Source organism: Sminthopsis crassicaudata, chromosome 1 (genome assembly GCF_048593235.1).
Source record: "Sminthopsis crassicaudata isolate SCR6 chromosome 1, ASM4859323v1, whole genome shotgun sequence".
NCBI classification, from domain to species: domain Eukaryota; kingdom Metazoa; phylum Chordata; class Mammalia; order Dasyuromorphia; family Dasyuridae; genus Sminthopsis; species Sminthopsis crassicaudata.
The window spans coordinates 132,448,259-132,460,896 of NC_133617.1; positions in this window are offsets into that span (position 1 = coordinate 132,448,259).

Sequence of the window (12,638 nt, forward strand, 5' to 3'; positions counted from 1 at the left end):
ATTTATTTTACTTAGGATCTGTGATTTCATTGGTATAGGCTATTCCTGTGGGGAAATTCTCTCCACTCTTACAGAACTCTATCAAAACTAAAGACATTAGAGAAATGTCACAGGCATCAAGAGGTTAAGTGACTTGACTGATTACGGAGATACTTACTCTATATCAGAGGCATGACTTGAACATAGGTGTTCCTGAGTAGTGTGACTTCCCTGTAGTTACTACTGAAGGCTACTTCTATTCTATTCAAAATTTTCATTAATCTCTTCTCTTTTGTAAATCTTAATGACATGCTTTGTTTTCACATTATATACATTTACAGATGATTCCCACTTCGTGAGAGGTTTCTTGCTGGGAGGTAATACAATGGAATGCCAATTTTAATGAAGAACTCAGGGTCCATGCTGTGGAACCATTTTATAGGTTACATCCCTCATGACAAGGTCTTTTTGATGCTTTAGTAACTAGACACCCAAGATATACTTGTGCTATATTGAATTCCTATTTTCAGTGAATAGTATTATGGTAAGGTATATGTGTGTGTGTTCATATGTGTGTGTGTGTGTGTGTGTTATGTATATGTATGCATAAAGAGAAGGATTAATAGGTATCTGATTATTTCAAGGAAAATATGCCAAAATCAAGAACAAAAGTAAAGCCTGATATTTGTTTTGATTATCTAAATATTTCATGGAAGAGTAATTACTTAGAATTTTCTATATAATGGCCTCAATTTTCCATTTTGTGAATGTTGTATAGACTTGCTCTAAACTGAATTACATGACCTCTTATTACTTGTAGTACCATGAAGCCCCCAGAAGACATGCCAGGTATTTTCTCATTTAGGAAAATAGGACTCCCTGAATATTGTGTTGCTCTAAGACAAGCTCCATATGGGAAAAAAAAGAACTAATTAGATGAGAAGGCTAAGGTGAATGAATGACCCAAAGGAAACAGTCCTATAAGCCATAGACACAACAGCAATTAATGTGCCTCTATCTATGAAATGCTTCCCACTAAAACTGAATCTTTACTGTCAGCATCACATGAATTCAGGGAAATGTACTTCTCTCTTCAGATTTCTGCAATAGTCCCCTGCATCCCATAATAATGAAGAGAGTAAAAGATAATCCCTTGGGAGCAAAAATCTGAAAAATATGTGCTTACAGATCAGGATTTGTGGGCAATTTTCCCTCTATTCCCATACCAGCAGCTGCTCTGATTATTTTTCAACTAAGGGAGGCATTCTTATAAAAGAATATTACTGTATTTTTACAAATGATATTACTATATCTTATTGCATTGTAAAGGCCATAAAAATAAATTTAGCACCAGCTGAAAGGGACATCATATGGCATCTAGTCCAACCCCCTCATCTTGACCAAAGGCAAACTGAGGGCCAGAGAAGTTAAATGAATTGCATGTGATTAAACATATAGTAAGTAGCAGTGACAAGATCAGGTAGAAGGTTCTCTGATGCAAAACTCAACATTTTTTTTTCCATAAGATGACATTTACCCCTTTTTTTCCCTGTTTCTAATAGCGTGTCAAAAACACTAATAATACCATGATGTCAAAATAACCAATTACTCAGCCAGACATTTTGGTCAAAGGCATCTGGGGCATCCATTCATTCACAAGGCCCTGACAGAATTATTTTTATGGCAAATGAATAATTTCCTACCTATTATATTAAGGTGAAGCATTAGTGGCTTTATTTAATGACATAAATATGAAGAAACTCAACTTAAGAAAACAAATTTTTATTAAACAGAACTATACATAGATATAGACAGGTGATTTAGTAGATATAATTCTGGTCCTAGAGTCAAATAGATCTCAGTTAAATCTAGCTTTAACTAGCTGTGAGGACAAATCATTAAAACTCTTTTTGACTTCATTCACATCTTTTGTCAAGAAGATCCCAAGGTATCCTAAAGAAATCATGGAGGAGGGGAAAGGACCCAAATGTCCAAAAATGTTTGCAGCAGCTCTTTTTGTGATGACAAAGAATTGGAAAATAAGAAGATACCCATCAACTGGAGAATGGCTGAACAAGTTATGATATATGAAAATAAGGCACTATTATTGTCCTATAAAAGTGATGAACAAGCTGAATTTAGAACGACTTGGCTGAGGCTGAGAGAAACAAGAACCAGAAATATATTATACACAATAACAGCAAGAATGTGCAATGATCAACTATGAAAGATTTGGTTTTTCTTAGTGGTTCAGTGATCCAAAGCAATCCCAATAGACTTTGGATAGAAAATACCATCTGCATCCAGAAAAAAGAACTATAAGGACTGAATGTAAATTGAATGTAAGTGTTATGTTCACTTCTTTTTATGTTTTTTTAATCTCCCATGCTTTTCCCTTTTGTTCTGATTTTTCTTTTCCAACATAATAAAGCAATATATATTAAAACAATTAATTTTAATAAAGACTTAGAAAGATTTACACAAACTCATGCTGAGAGAAACAGGCAAAACCAAAAATACATTGCACATAGTAACATCAAGAATGTGGGATGATCAACTATGACAGACTTGGTTCTTCTCAGTGCTTCAGTGTTCCTAGACAATCCAATAAACTTTGGATTAAAACAGCATCCACATCCAGAGAGAGCACCATAGACACAATGTATATCAGCACATGCTATGTTCACTTTTTCCTCTTTTCTTCCATTTTTTCTTTTGTGTTTCTTTAAAATGTATTCTTGTTTTTCTTTTTCAACAGGATTCATTAGGAAATATGTAAAAAATATACATGTATAACCAAAAAAAAGAAAGAAATGTAAGAAAAAAAAAACCTATGGATAGCACTGGCATGCTCGCCCAGTGTGGCATGCTCTCCTCAGAGAAGGTGCTGTGCTCTAGGAGCAAAGAAGAATTGAATTAGCTTAGAAGAAATGTGAGATGCACAAAGTCAGAAAATCTACCCCAAATATTCATAAGGAACTATTGGTGTCCAAACTGTGACATAGCATACCAAACTCATATTGGTCTGATTAACCACAGTTGGACACACTGTAATTCAGCTCTACGTGATGTCATTTTAGTCCTTTTCAAGAATGAAGAACAAAAATCAACCAATTACCTATGGTTCACAGGGATGTGAAAAGTCAGACACAACTGAATAAGTGAATAACAATAAATACACACACACACACACACACACACACACACACACACACACCCCAAAAAGTAACAAAAAATCCAGTATGATATAATCAATAGAGAGCTAGTCTTGGAGCTAGATCTTGTATTCATATCATGTCTCTGACACATTCTTCCTATGTGACTCTGGGCAAGTCCCTTATAGTCTATGCCTCAGTTATCTTATCTGTAAAATGAAGATATAAAATTATATATCTTCTAACTCATTTTTAGCTGTTAGCAATAATCCTGTTACTTATTATCTCAGCAATAAATCAAGTTCTAGAGAAGATACCAATTTACATTGGTAGGGGGATTATTCTTATCTGGGACCTCTCTATACAAATAAGATCAAAAGCTATTCAGTCCTTTTCCCAAACATGTGTAAAGGAACTTTAAAAATGGAGGCATTTAGGTAGTACAGTATATAGCACAATGGGAGTAGAGTTAGGAAAATCTGAATTCCAAATCTGGCCTAACAATCTGGCTTGTGTGATCTTGGCAGATCATTGCATTTCTGTCGGCCTTAGTTTCCTCAATTGTAAAATAAAATTAATAACAACACTGGGTTATTGCTGGGTTGTTGTCAAGTTACAAATGGCAAAGTCACAAAGTCCAAAGATAAATGAGATCATATTTATAAAGCAAACTCAGTATTTGGCACATAGTAAGTGATATATAAATACTTATTGCCTTCTTTATTTCATTGCCTTTAAAAATTTAGGTCTTCCCATTTTCCAGTCAATGACATTGGAGGAAGGGAAAGAGATTAAGAAGATGGAAAAACAGTTGTTTGTGTCCTGAAAAAATCATCAGTTAGCTGATTGACTAAATTATTTGCTTTTCAAATGCCTTTCTAGCATGATACACACATAGTTGCTTTGTTCTTTCTCCCCTACTCAAAAAAAAAATTAGGAGGCAAATTACTCCCTTTTCTGAAAGCTTGTTCTTCCTTCTTTCAAATTTTCAAGAAAGAAAGATGATAAAAATCAGTAAAGAATTGCTTCAGTAGATTCCACATAAAGATATGTAATGAAGTTAAATTATTTTAGGTCAGCACTTTTTAAAAAAAACTGAGAATAAAGGCATACTTTAAGGATACTTCTTTGGGGATAGATACTGATCAGGTTCAGGGAAGGTCTAAATGTACCAAACAAACAAACAAACAAACAAAAAACAAAAAAAGTCATTCCAGAGAGATGTCAATGGTCTTTCCCATGCACAGGAAAAAATTTCCTCTGATATAAGCAGACAACTTTGGGATTTCTTCAGCCTTCACATAATTCCAAAATGCTATATATTCTACCCAGAAGGAGAGGCTTGAGAAGTCTGTCCTAGCCTAGACAACAAAAGATCAGTATCATCTAAAAATCTAACAGTATAAATTAAATTAGATTGCACTGGACTTACAGTCAGTCAACATTTATTAAATTCTAATTATATGCCAGTCATATAGAGGCAACAAGGTGATGTAGTGGATAGAGTGTTGAATCTGGGATCAGGAATACCTGAGTTTAAATCCATCTGTGTGACCTTGGAAAAAATTTAATTTCTGTTTGCCTTCTTCATCTGTAAAATGGGGATAATAATAGCACTTACCTCACAGGTTTGAAGCAAAGATCAAATTAGTTAATATGTGGAAAGTGGCTTAGCCTAGTCTGATACATAGTAGGCACTATACTGATAGTACTATATACTTATAGTAGCTATAAGTATTATTAATATTAACCTAATTTTCTCTTTCTGAGTCTTCAAAGTCCATTGACAGGACAAAAGTCAAGATTACTGGCAATACCCTGGGATGCAATTGGTGATCTTTGCATCTTTGGAACAAATTATTCTCATCCACCCATTCTGCCAGGAGACATCTTTACATGCTTGAGTAGACACCTCCCTAACCTACAGATGGGTTTGAGGCTTGTTGGTTACCCTTCACTTGGTTTAGTCCATCTGCTTAGACTGTTTACTGAAGTGTGGCCATTGTGCATGCTAACAGCTTCTTGGAGGTACAGGGAAGAAAATTATGTGAATCAGGTGGACACCAAAGTAGATGAGCAGCCCTGAAAAGCGCTCAGCAAATCCTCACACCTCCCTGAGAGAATATGAGGAAGTTAGTATATATTAACCATATAGGAATGAGATAGGCAGGAATTCTATGGTGGAGGAAGGACCATTTAGAGGGAATATAATTAGGCTATTCAAAATCCTCCAGAGATTTTGGTAAATAATGGTGTTATATCTTGGAAGTTCAGGAGATCTGCCTTTTTGAAGACATGGGCCAGTAAAGATATGGTCAGAATTTGGAGGCTGAGAATCAATGTACTTTGAGGCTTAAGAAATTGTGAGTGGGAAATGATTTGGGGAATAATCTCTGGAGTGCTGGAGAAAATATTAGGATAAGATCATCATTAATTGATTACTAATAATTTTTAAATATGAAAATTTTAAAATTACAACTTAAACCATTCTCATACCCTAATCTATAATTAACCACCTATTATATGTAAACTTGAAAAAGAAGACAGGGTCAAGTTATGTACTAACAATGAAAAATTACAAATGAAGTTCTATATACTATGAAAAAAAAACCCTACAGAAAATGTTCCAGCCAATTGGATAGATTTATGAAAGGAGAAAAGAATCAAAGGATGAGATGACCTAGGTAGATAACAATTTGTATTATTGGAATGTTGCCTTCAGTAAGCTCATTGATCCACTGAAGTGCTAGCTATGCATATTAAAAGTATTATTTGGGGATTTAAGAGCTACAAAGATTATCAAGACATGGTTGCTGCCTTGTGTATTTAAAATCTATGAATCTATAAATGACTAGAATTTGGTAAGAGCATTAAGAGAAATTCAAAATGATACATTAGACCAAAGGAAGAAAAAAATACTCTTCCTCTCCTCCTCCATTCTGTCTCTTCTGCAAATTCCCTTATTTCAGTTGATTTCTCATTATCCTCTGGTCAGAGCATCTGGAAACTGCCATCCTCTTGGACTCTTCCATTTCTCATTTCTCACAATGAATAAGTTGCCAAGTCCTGTTAATTCTACATCTACATGATCTTTTACAGATGTACCCTTGCTTCCACTCATACCTCTAACTCCATAGTTGAGGTCATTATCATTTTTCATCATTTTTTTCCAGGACTATTACATGAGCTTTATAGCTAGTTGCCTTGCCTCCAGTCTGTCCTTCACATGAATTTGGAACATTCATCCTTCTTTCCAGAGAAGTCACTCCTTTCTTAGAAACATTCATTGTCTCCTGATTGCCTATAGGATATATGACCTTGTTTTCCAAGTCCTCCAAAATCAGAAGCCAATCTTTCTTTGCAGACTGATTTTATGTTATTCTCCCTCAAGAAATTTTTGTCCTAGTTTAACAGAGCTACTAGTTAATCCCTGATATTGATCAGCATCTTCTCTTCCCTGAATTCCTGGAACTTATTTTCCACTTGTCTAGGGTATGTTCCCTTTTCATCCCTTTCTTTTTTCAATGCTCCACTCACGTGCCAGTTTCTCCAGGAAGCCCTTTCTGATCATTCAGATTAAAGTGAGTTCCTCCTTTTCAAGTTTTATTGGAAAATATTGTCTGGATTTTTCTTTTGCCCTTATCTTATTCTATATTGTATCATCTCCACATACTTCTCTCTTTCTGTCTCACATACACATACACACACACACACACACACACACACACACACACACACACACACATACACACACACACACCTTCAGGATCTCAGAGTTCAAGGGACCAGAAGAGAAAAAAAGCCTGAGGAGGTACAGGTTGACACCTTAAAATATGCACAGTCCATCTTCAGCCTCCAATTAAAAGTCTTTAAGGTCAATAAGAAGCAGACAAATGGTAGCTGTGCCTTCTCTGAAGTAGGGGAAAGGAGGAATATAGAAACAGAGTAAAGATCCTTCAACATGTATTCCCTAGAAGGCACTACAACTTCCCATTGAAACATTTGTTTTGACATTAAAACAAAGTAATCCAACTCCACAATTTGATGCTTTAAAGTGAAATAAAGAATGTAAGACATAATCAAGTTAAATACCATGCTTAGATTCCTAAGAATGCAAATAACCTGCTGATTAATCAACCATACCTGATTTTTCTTATATTCATACAAAAATCCTTACTCAAAGTATTATATTTCCTAAGCTGAATTGAGGTTATTTACATATAAAAAATGCATTTCCCTCCCTCTTTTAGAAATGAAGTCATTTCATATTTCCCCAAAGAAGTTATATTGTTTTTTGCCATCCACCTGGTTTCCTATGCCTTCAATAATAGCATCTTTCCTCTAGCAAGCAGCAAGCTGCAAATATTTCCATATGGAATGACTTGATCTTTGTGAAGGGCAAAATACCAATTAACTTTATTTTAATTGACCAAACTGTGTGATGTCTGGAAAAGTTGATGGCTCAAAAAAAAAAAAAAAAAAAAAAAAAAAAAAGTTGGGCAAGACTTTTTTTTTTTTTTTTTTTTTTTTTTTTCAGATGAGAGGAAAATTGCAAAACAGTTGGCAGGGGACCAAACAGGCAAACTTTGGCAACATCCTGTAATAAACACTAGGAGAAAATTGTTAGGTATGCAACAAGCTATTCTGAACCATTTTTAAAAGGTTTCCATTGAATAAAATGGCCCTTCTACTTTATTTAATCTTGTGTGCCTGTCTGTGTTTAGTATTCATCATAGAGAACTACTAATTAGAACCAGACCTCTCATAAGCCACTCTGAAATTCTGCACAGCTCACTGTTGAACTGTAACACCCGCACTCTTTCTACTGTGGTTTTCTACGTGAGAGACACTCCCAATTTTAAAAGCTTCCTATTTACTAAAGATGGGGAATGAATTAGAGGATTAGTATTTTTTTCTATTTTATTTCATGCATTTGATTGTGTTCAATATATTATTTTTAATATATTTTAATTTTCCCAATTACATAAATTTTAGCATTTTCTTAATGTTTTGAATTCCAAATTCTCCCTCTCCTACCCTCCCTCCACTTCCCTATCCTCAAAGAGTAAGAGTAAGGTTTTATATATATAAACATTTTCATATTAATCATCTTGTTCAAGAAGACAAAAGAAAAAGAATGAAAGAAAGTGAAAAATGACATGTTTCAGTCTATATTCAAACAATATCAATTCTTTCTCTGGAAGCAAATAATATGCCTTATTATTAGTTCTTTCAGATTGTCTTGGATCATTGTATTGCTGAGAATAGCTAAGTTATTTACAATTCTTCATTGTATAATAAAGTTCTTACTGTGTGCAACATTCTTCTGGTTCTTCTCATTTCACTTTGCATCAGTTCAAGTAAGTCTTTCTAGGTTTTTCTGAATTTTTTCTGCCTGTTATCTCTTATGGCAAAATAATATTCTATAACAATCATATACCAAAGCTTGTTTAGCCATTCCCCAGTTGATAATCAGAGAAGGGGCATATTTTGATTTCCATGGTTCATATTCTTGACATATATTTCTTGTTATTATGTAATCATTTGAGCTTCATTGTTTTTAAGTTTTATTACTTCAGAGGGTAAAAATGTTCCTAACTTGTTAATTCACTTTATTTGGAGGGGAGCTACATATATAAGCAATAGAATTATTATTAATTGTCACTTCCATCAAAATTAAATTAATTTACAAAAATACTAATTAAGTTGTGTTTTTATGTGTTATTGAGTTTACTATTTATTAATTGGGTGGATCAGTGACATATTGTATCATTCAATGGAAATTTGAATTGAAGACTGAGGAAGCAACATAGGCAATGGGGTCAAGAATATTTCTGTTCTAAATTGCTATTACCTTCACTCATGTTCCACAAGAACTGAATTAACTGTGATGAGAAATAGAGGATTCTGCTAGTCACAGGACATTGAAAAGAATTGCATAAACTTCAGCCTTATTTGGTTCTGATTCCATGCATCTGATATTAAGAAGGAAGAGTTGAATCTTGAGGATGGATTTTTTGAGTTGTCACTTAGTGACTGATAGTATGGATAGTATGAGTTAAATATAAGTTAAACAACAATATACATACATTGTGTTGTATGTAAACATACAAAGCAATCAATAATCGTATTTTATTAAATACAATAAGTATTAAAGTATCAATTTATATTGTCTAGCCTGGCATATAGTAGATACTTAATGAACACTTGTTGCTTTATTGATTGATACATTCCTTTGCCTTATTGCAGGAAGAGGCTAAGAATATTTAAGTAAATAAAACTATCCTTTTCCTGGGATGCTTGGGTTCACAGCAGCCTATGCTTTGCATGGGTGCTTTTTGGATTCAGAAGTTGTAAGCACTGGGCTATAGGGGACATGGTATGTTAAATAGTATTTACTAATCTTGTTGTTCTTATGCCAAGAATAAAATATACAAAAAAGTTGAAAATATTCTGTCCCTCTGAGTAACAACATGATGCAAACATGTCACTGTAGATCAATTAAATTGAATAAACATTTATTAAATGCCTGTTCTGTGCCAGGCATGGTGCTAAGCTCTGGAAATACAAATAAGAAATGAAAGATAGTCCCTGCCCTGAAGAAGCTTACAGTCTAATGGAAGACAATGCATAAGAGAAAGCAAAAAAAAATAATAAAAAATAAATACCTAGGCAGTTTTGTACAGTTCAAACCAAGCAGAACTCCAAATGGAAAATAGAGAATTGAAAAGGCCAGATCATGCCCTCTCTAAAAAAGAAAACTTTGGAAAGAATTTCAATTCCCCTGAAGTTCTTAAATCATAAGAAAGGAGAGGTTGAGGAAGGTGGAAAAGTATTGAGTATCCAAAGCTGATTTAAATAGAATGAAAGAGATGTTCCAAGTGATCAATATATGCTACAAAGGGCATCTTTGCTTCACTTTCCTAGTTTAGAAAGTGATCTGGAGAAGGGCATGGCAAATCTTTGTCAGAAAATGCCAACATCTTTGCCAAGAAAGCCCTTCATAGGGTCACAAAGAGTCAGATATGACTGAACAATGACAAACAGCTGTAGATGGAGAGCAGAGAGTAAGTTAGAAAGTTCTGATCCTCCTTTCGGTAAAAGGAAAGCTTTGGGAAGAAAGAAGTGGGACAACATCAAAAAGCATGGTCTCAGCAATAACCTAATTAGCCCTCACATGTACACACACACTATCACTCTAGACTGATGCATTTATATGGTCACCCAGAAAGAGCTTTACCTCTGTAAGGTATAGAGGATTACTAACTCATCAAAAATCTGTTTATGCATTTTTGTTCAGTGGAACAAAGTACCATAAAACACTGAGGGAGGGAGTGGGGGAGGCATAGAATTCTCCTAGAGCACACACTGTTTTCTGTTGCTATGTTCAAATTATAAGATAGCAGCACCATTTGAGGTTAAAGGTAAATATCACATGAATTTGTTTATTTTTGGTTCATATCATTTAGAGTTGCAATGTTTCACTGTTGCTGTGAAGGTAAGAAGAGAATACAAGGTAGGTTACATCAGGTGATCCTCTATAGTGAAATTCTAGGAGAACATGGATGAAAATCGTGTTTCTTCTAGGAATGAAATATTAGAGGGAATGCCTACATCAATAATATGATGTTCATTGTCACTATTATTGGCAGCCAGCATTTGCATAATGCCCTAAATTTTTCACAGTATTTCACATATTTTATCTTTATCTTTATCTTTATCGTGTTTCTTCTAGGAATGAAATATTAGAGGGAATGCCTACATCAATAATATGATGTTCATTGTCACTATTATTGGCAGCCAGCATTTGCATAATGCCCTAAATTTTTCACAGTATTTCACATATTTTATCTTTATCTTTATCTTTTTACCAATCCTACAAGATGTTACTTTTATCCCCTTTTTTACATTTGAAAAAACTGAGTGTGAAAGAAATGATTTGCCCAATATCACATAGTTTGAAATCATAGATACATTGAGATACTGGGGTAGGAAGCTCCTTGAGTTTGTTTTTGAAACCTGATTCATTCATTAGTTATCATGGGCCTTGCCAGCTAGTCACAAGAATTAAAAAATACATCATTTATTTCTACTGAGGACACTGGAGTCAGTTCTTTGTGTCCTGTCTGAGCACAAAAATAATGGTTGATTGATTTATAAATTTATAAATTCCTGGTCTGAAAAATCCTCAGGGGATATACACACATAAAAAATGCATCCATATGCATGCATACAGATACATCACAAAGTAAATAAAATCATGCACAAACCATATACCAAACCTTTTTGGCAAGTTATTCAGAAAGGATAAGTGACCTCAAAAGCTATGTCTGTTGTTAATTGAAAGTCATACAAGTCAAATTAGAGCAATTAGAATAAAGTCACAGTCAAATTAGAATGAATCCCAAACTACTATGCCATACTTCTTGATCTTTTAAAGTACTGTTCAAAGAGTGTTGCTAATTATTTTTACTGGAATGTGAAAGAGCAGAAGAAATTCCAAAGATAACTCACACATGCTTTTAACATAAAGATGGGAAGAGTTGAATCCATATATTGGGCTAAATTTAGGTATTAATCACAAAAAAAATGAAGATCACATAACATGGAGCCTATGTTGCCTTTGAAGCTTCTTGCTCATTCTCAAAGGGCTTCCAGGATGTCTTTCAAAGATCTTGAAAGCCAATTTAATTCAACACATTTATTACATGCCTCCTATGATAAAGACTATCATGCTAAAGGCTAGAGATACAAAAAAATATCCAATTATCTCTACCTTTAAGAAACCTAAGTTCAAATGGGAGGCTGCAACATGCACACAAATACTTATGAACATGATTTCAGTCAGGCCTCCAAAATAATATTCTTACTCATAATCTATCTTCTTTCCAGCTGTCTTACTGTGGAGATCTGAGACCATGATCTAGCCTTTTTAACCTTATTTCTGAACCCCTATCTTGGACTATGCTATGTTTCATTTTAATCACTATACCCAGTCAAGCCCCAGACATGTTTCATCTTAATACCTCTTCATTGGACAACTTTTCCCTGGCTTCTTTGCCAACTAACATGTTCCTTGGCTTCCCCTTTTTTCCTTTCCAGTACCAGTACCATAATAAAATCAACATTGACATTGCTCCTAGAAGTATGTATCAAAACAGTCCCCTGTGGCACCACTCATCATCCTTGGCACTTTCTAAATGTAAGTGTCCTTCTTTAGACACTACTCTTCCTTGGGTATTTTCTTATCCCATCAGAATGCAAGCTCCTTGAAGAGCATTTACATTTGTATTAGCATTTGTTGTTTGTATGCTTAGTGCTTTAGCAAAATGATTGACACATAGCATGTAATAATTTTTCATTTATTTTCATTCATGCATACAAAATAATTCCTAGTCATTTATAGGGGAGGGAAGAGGTGAGAGAGAGAAAGACAGACAGACAGACAGACAGACACAGACAGTCAGACACACACACCGAAAGAGACAGAGACAGACAGAGAGA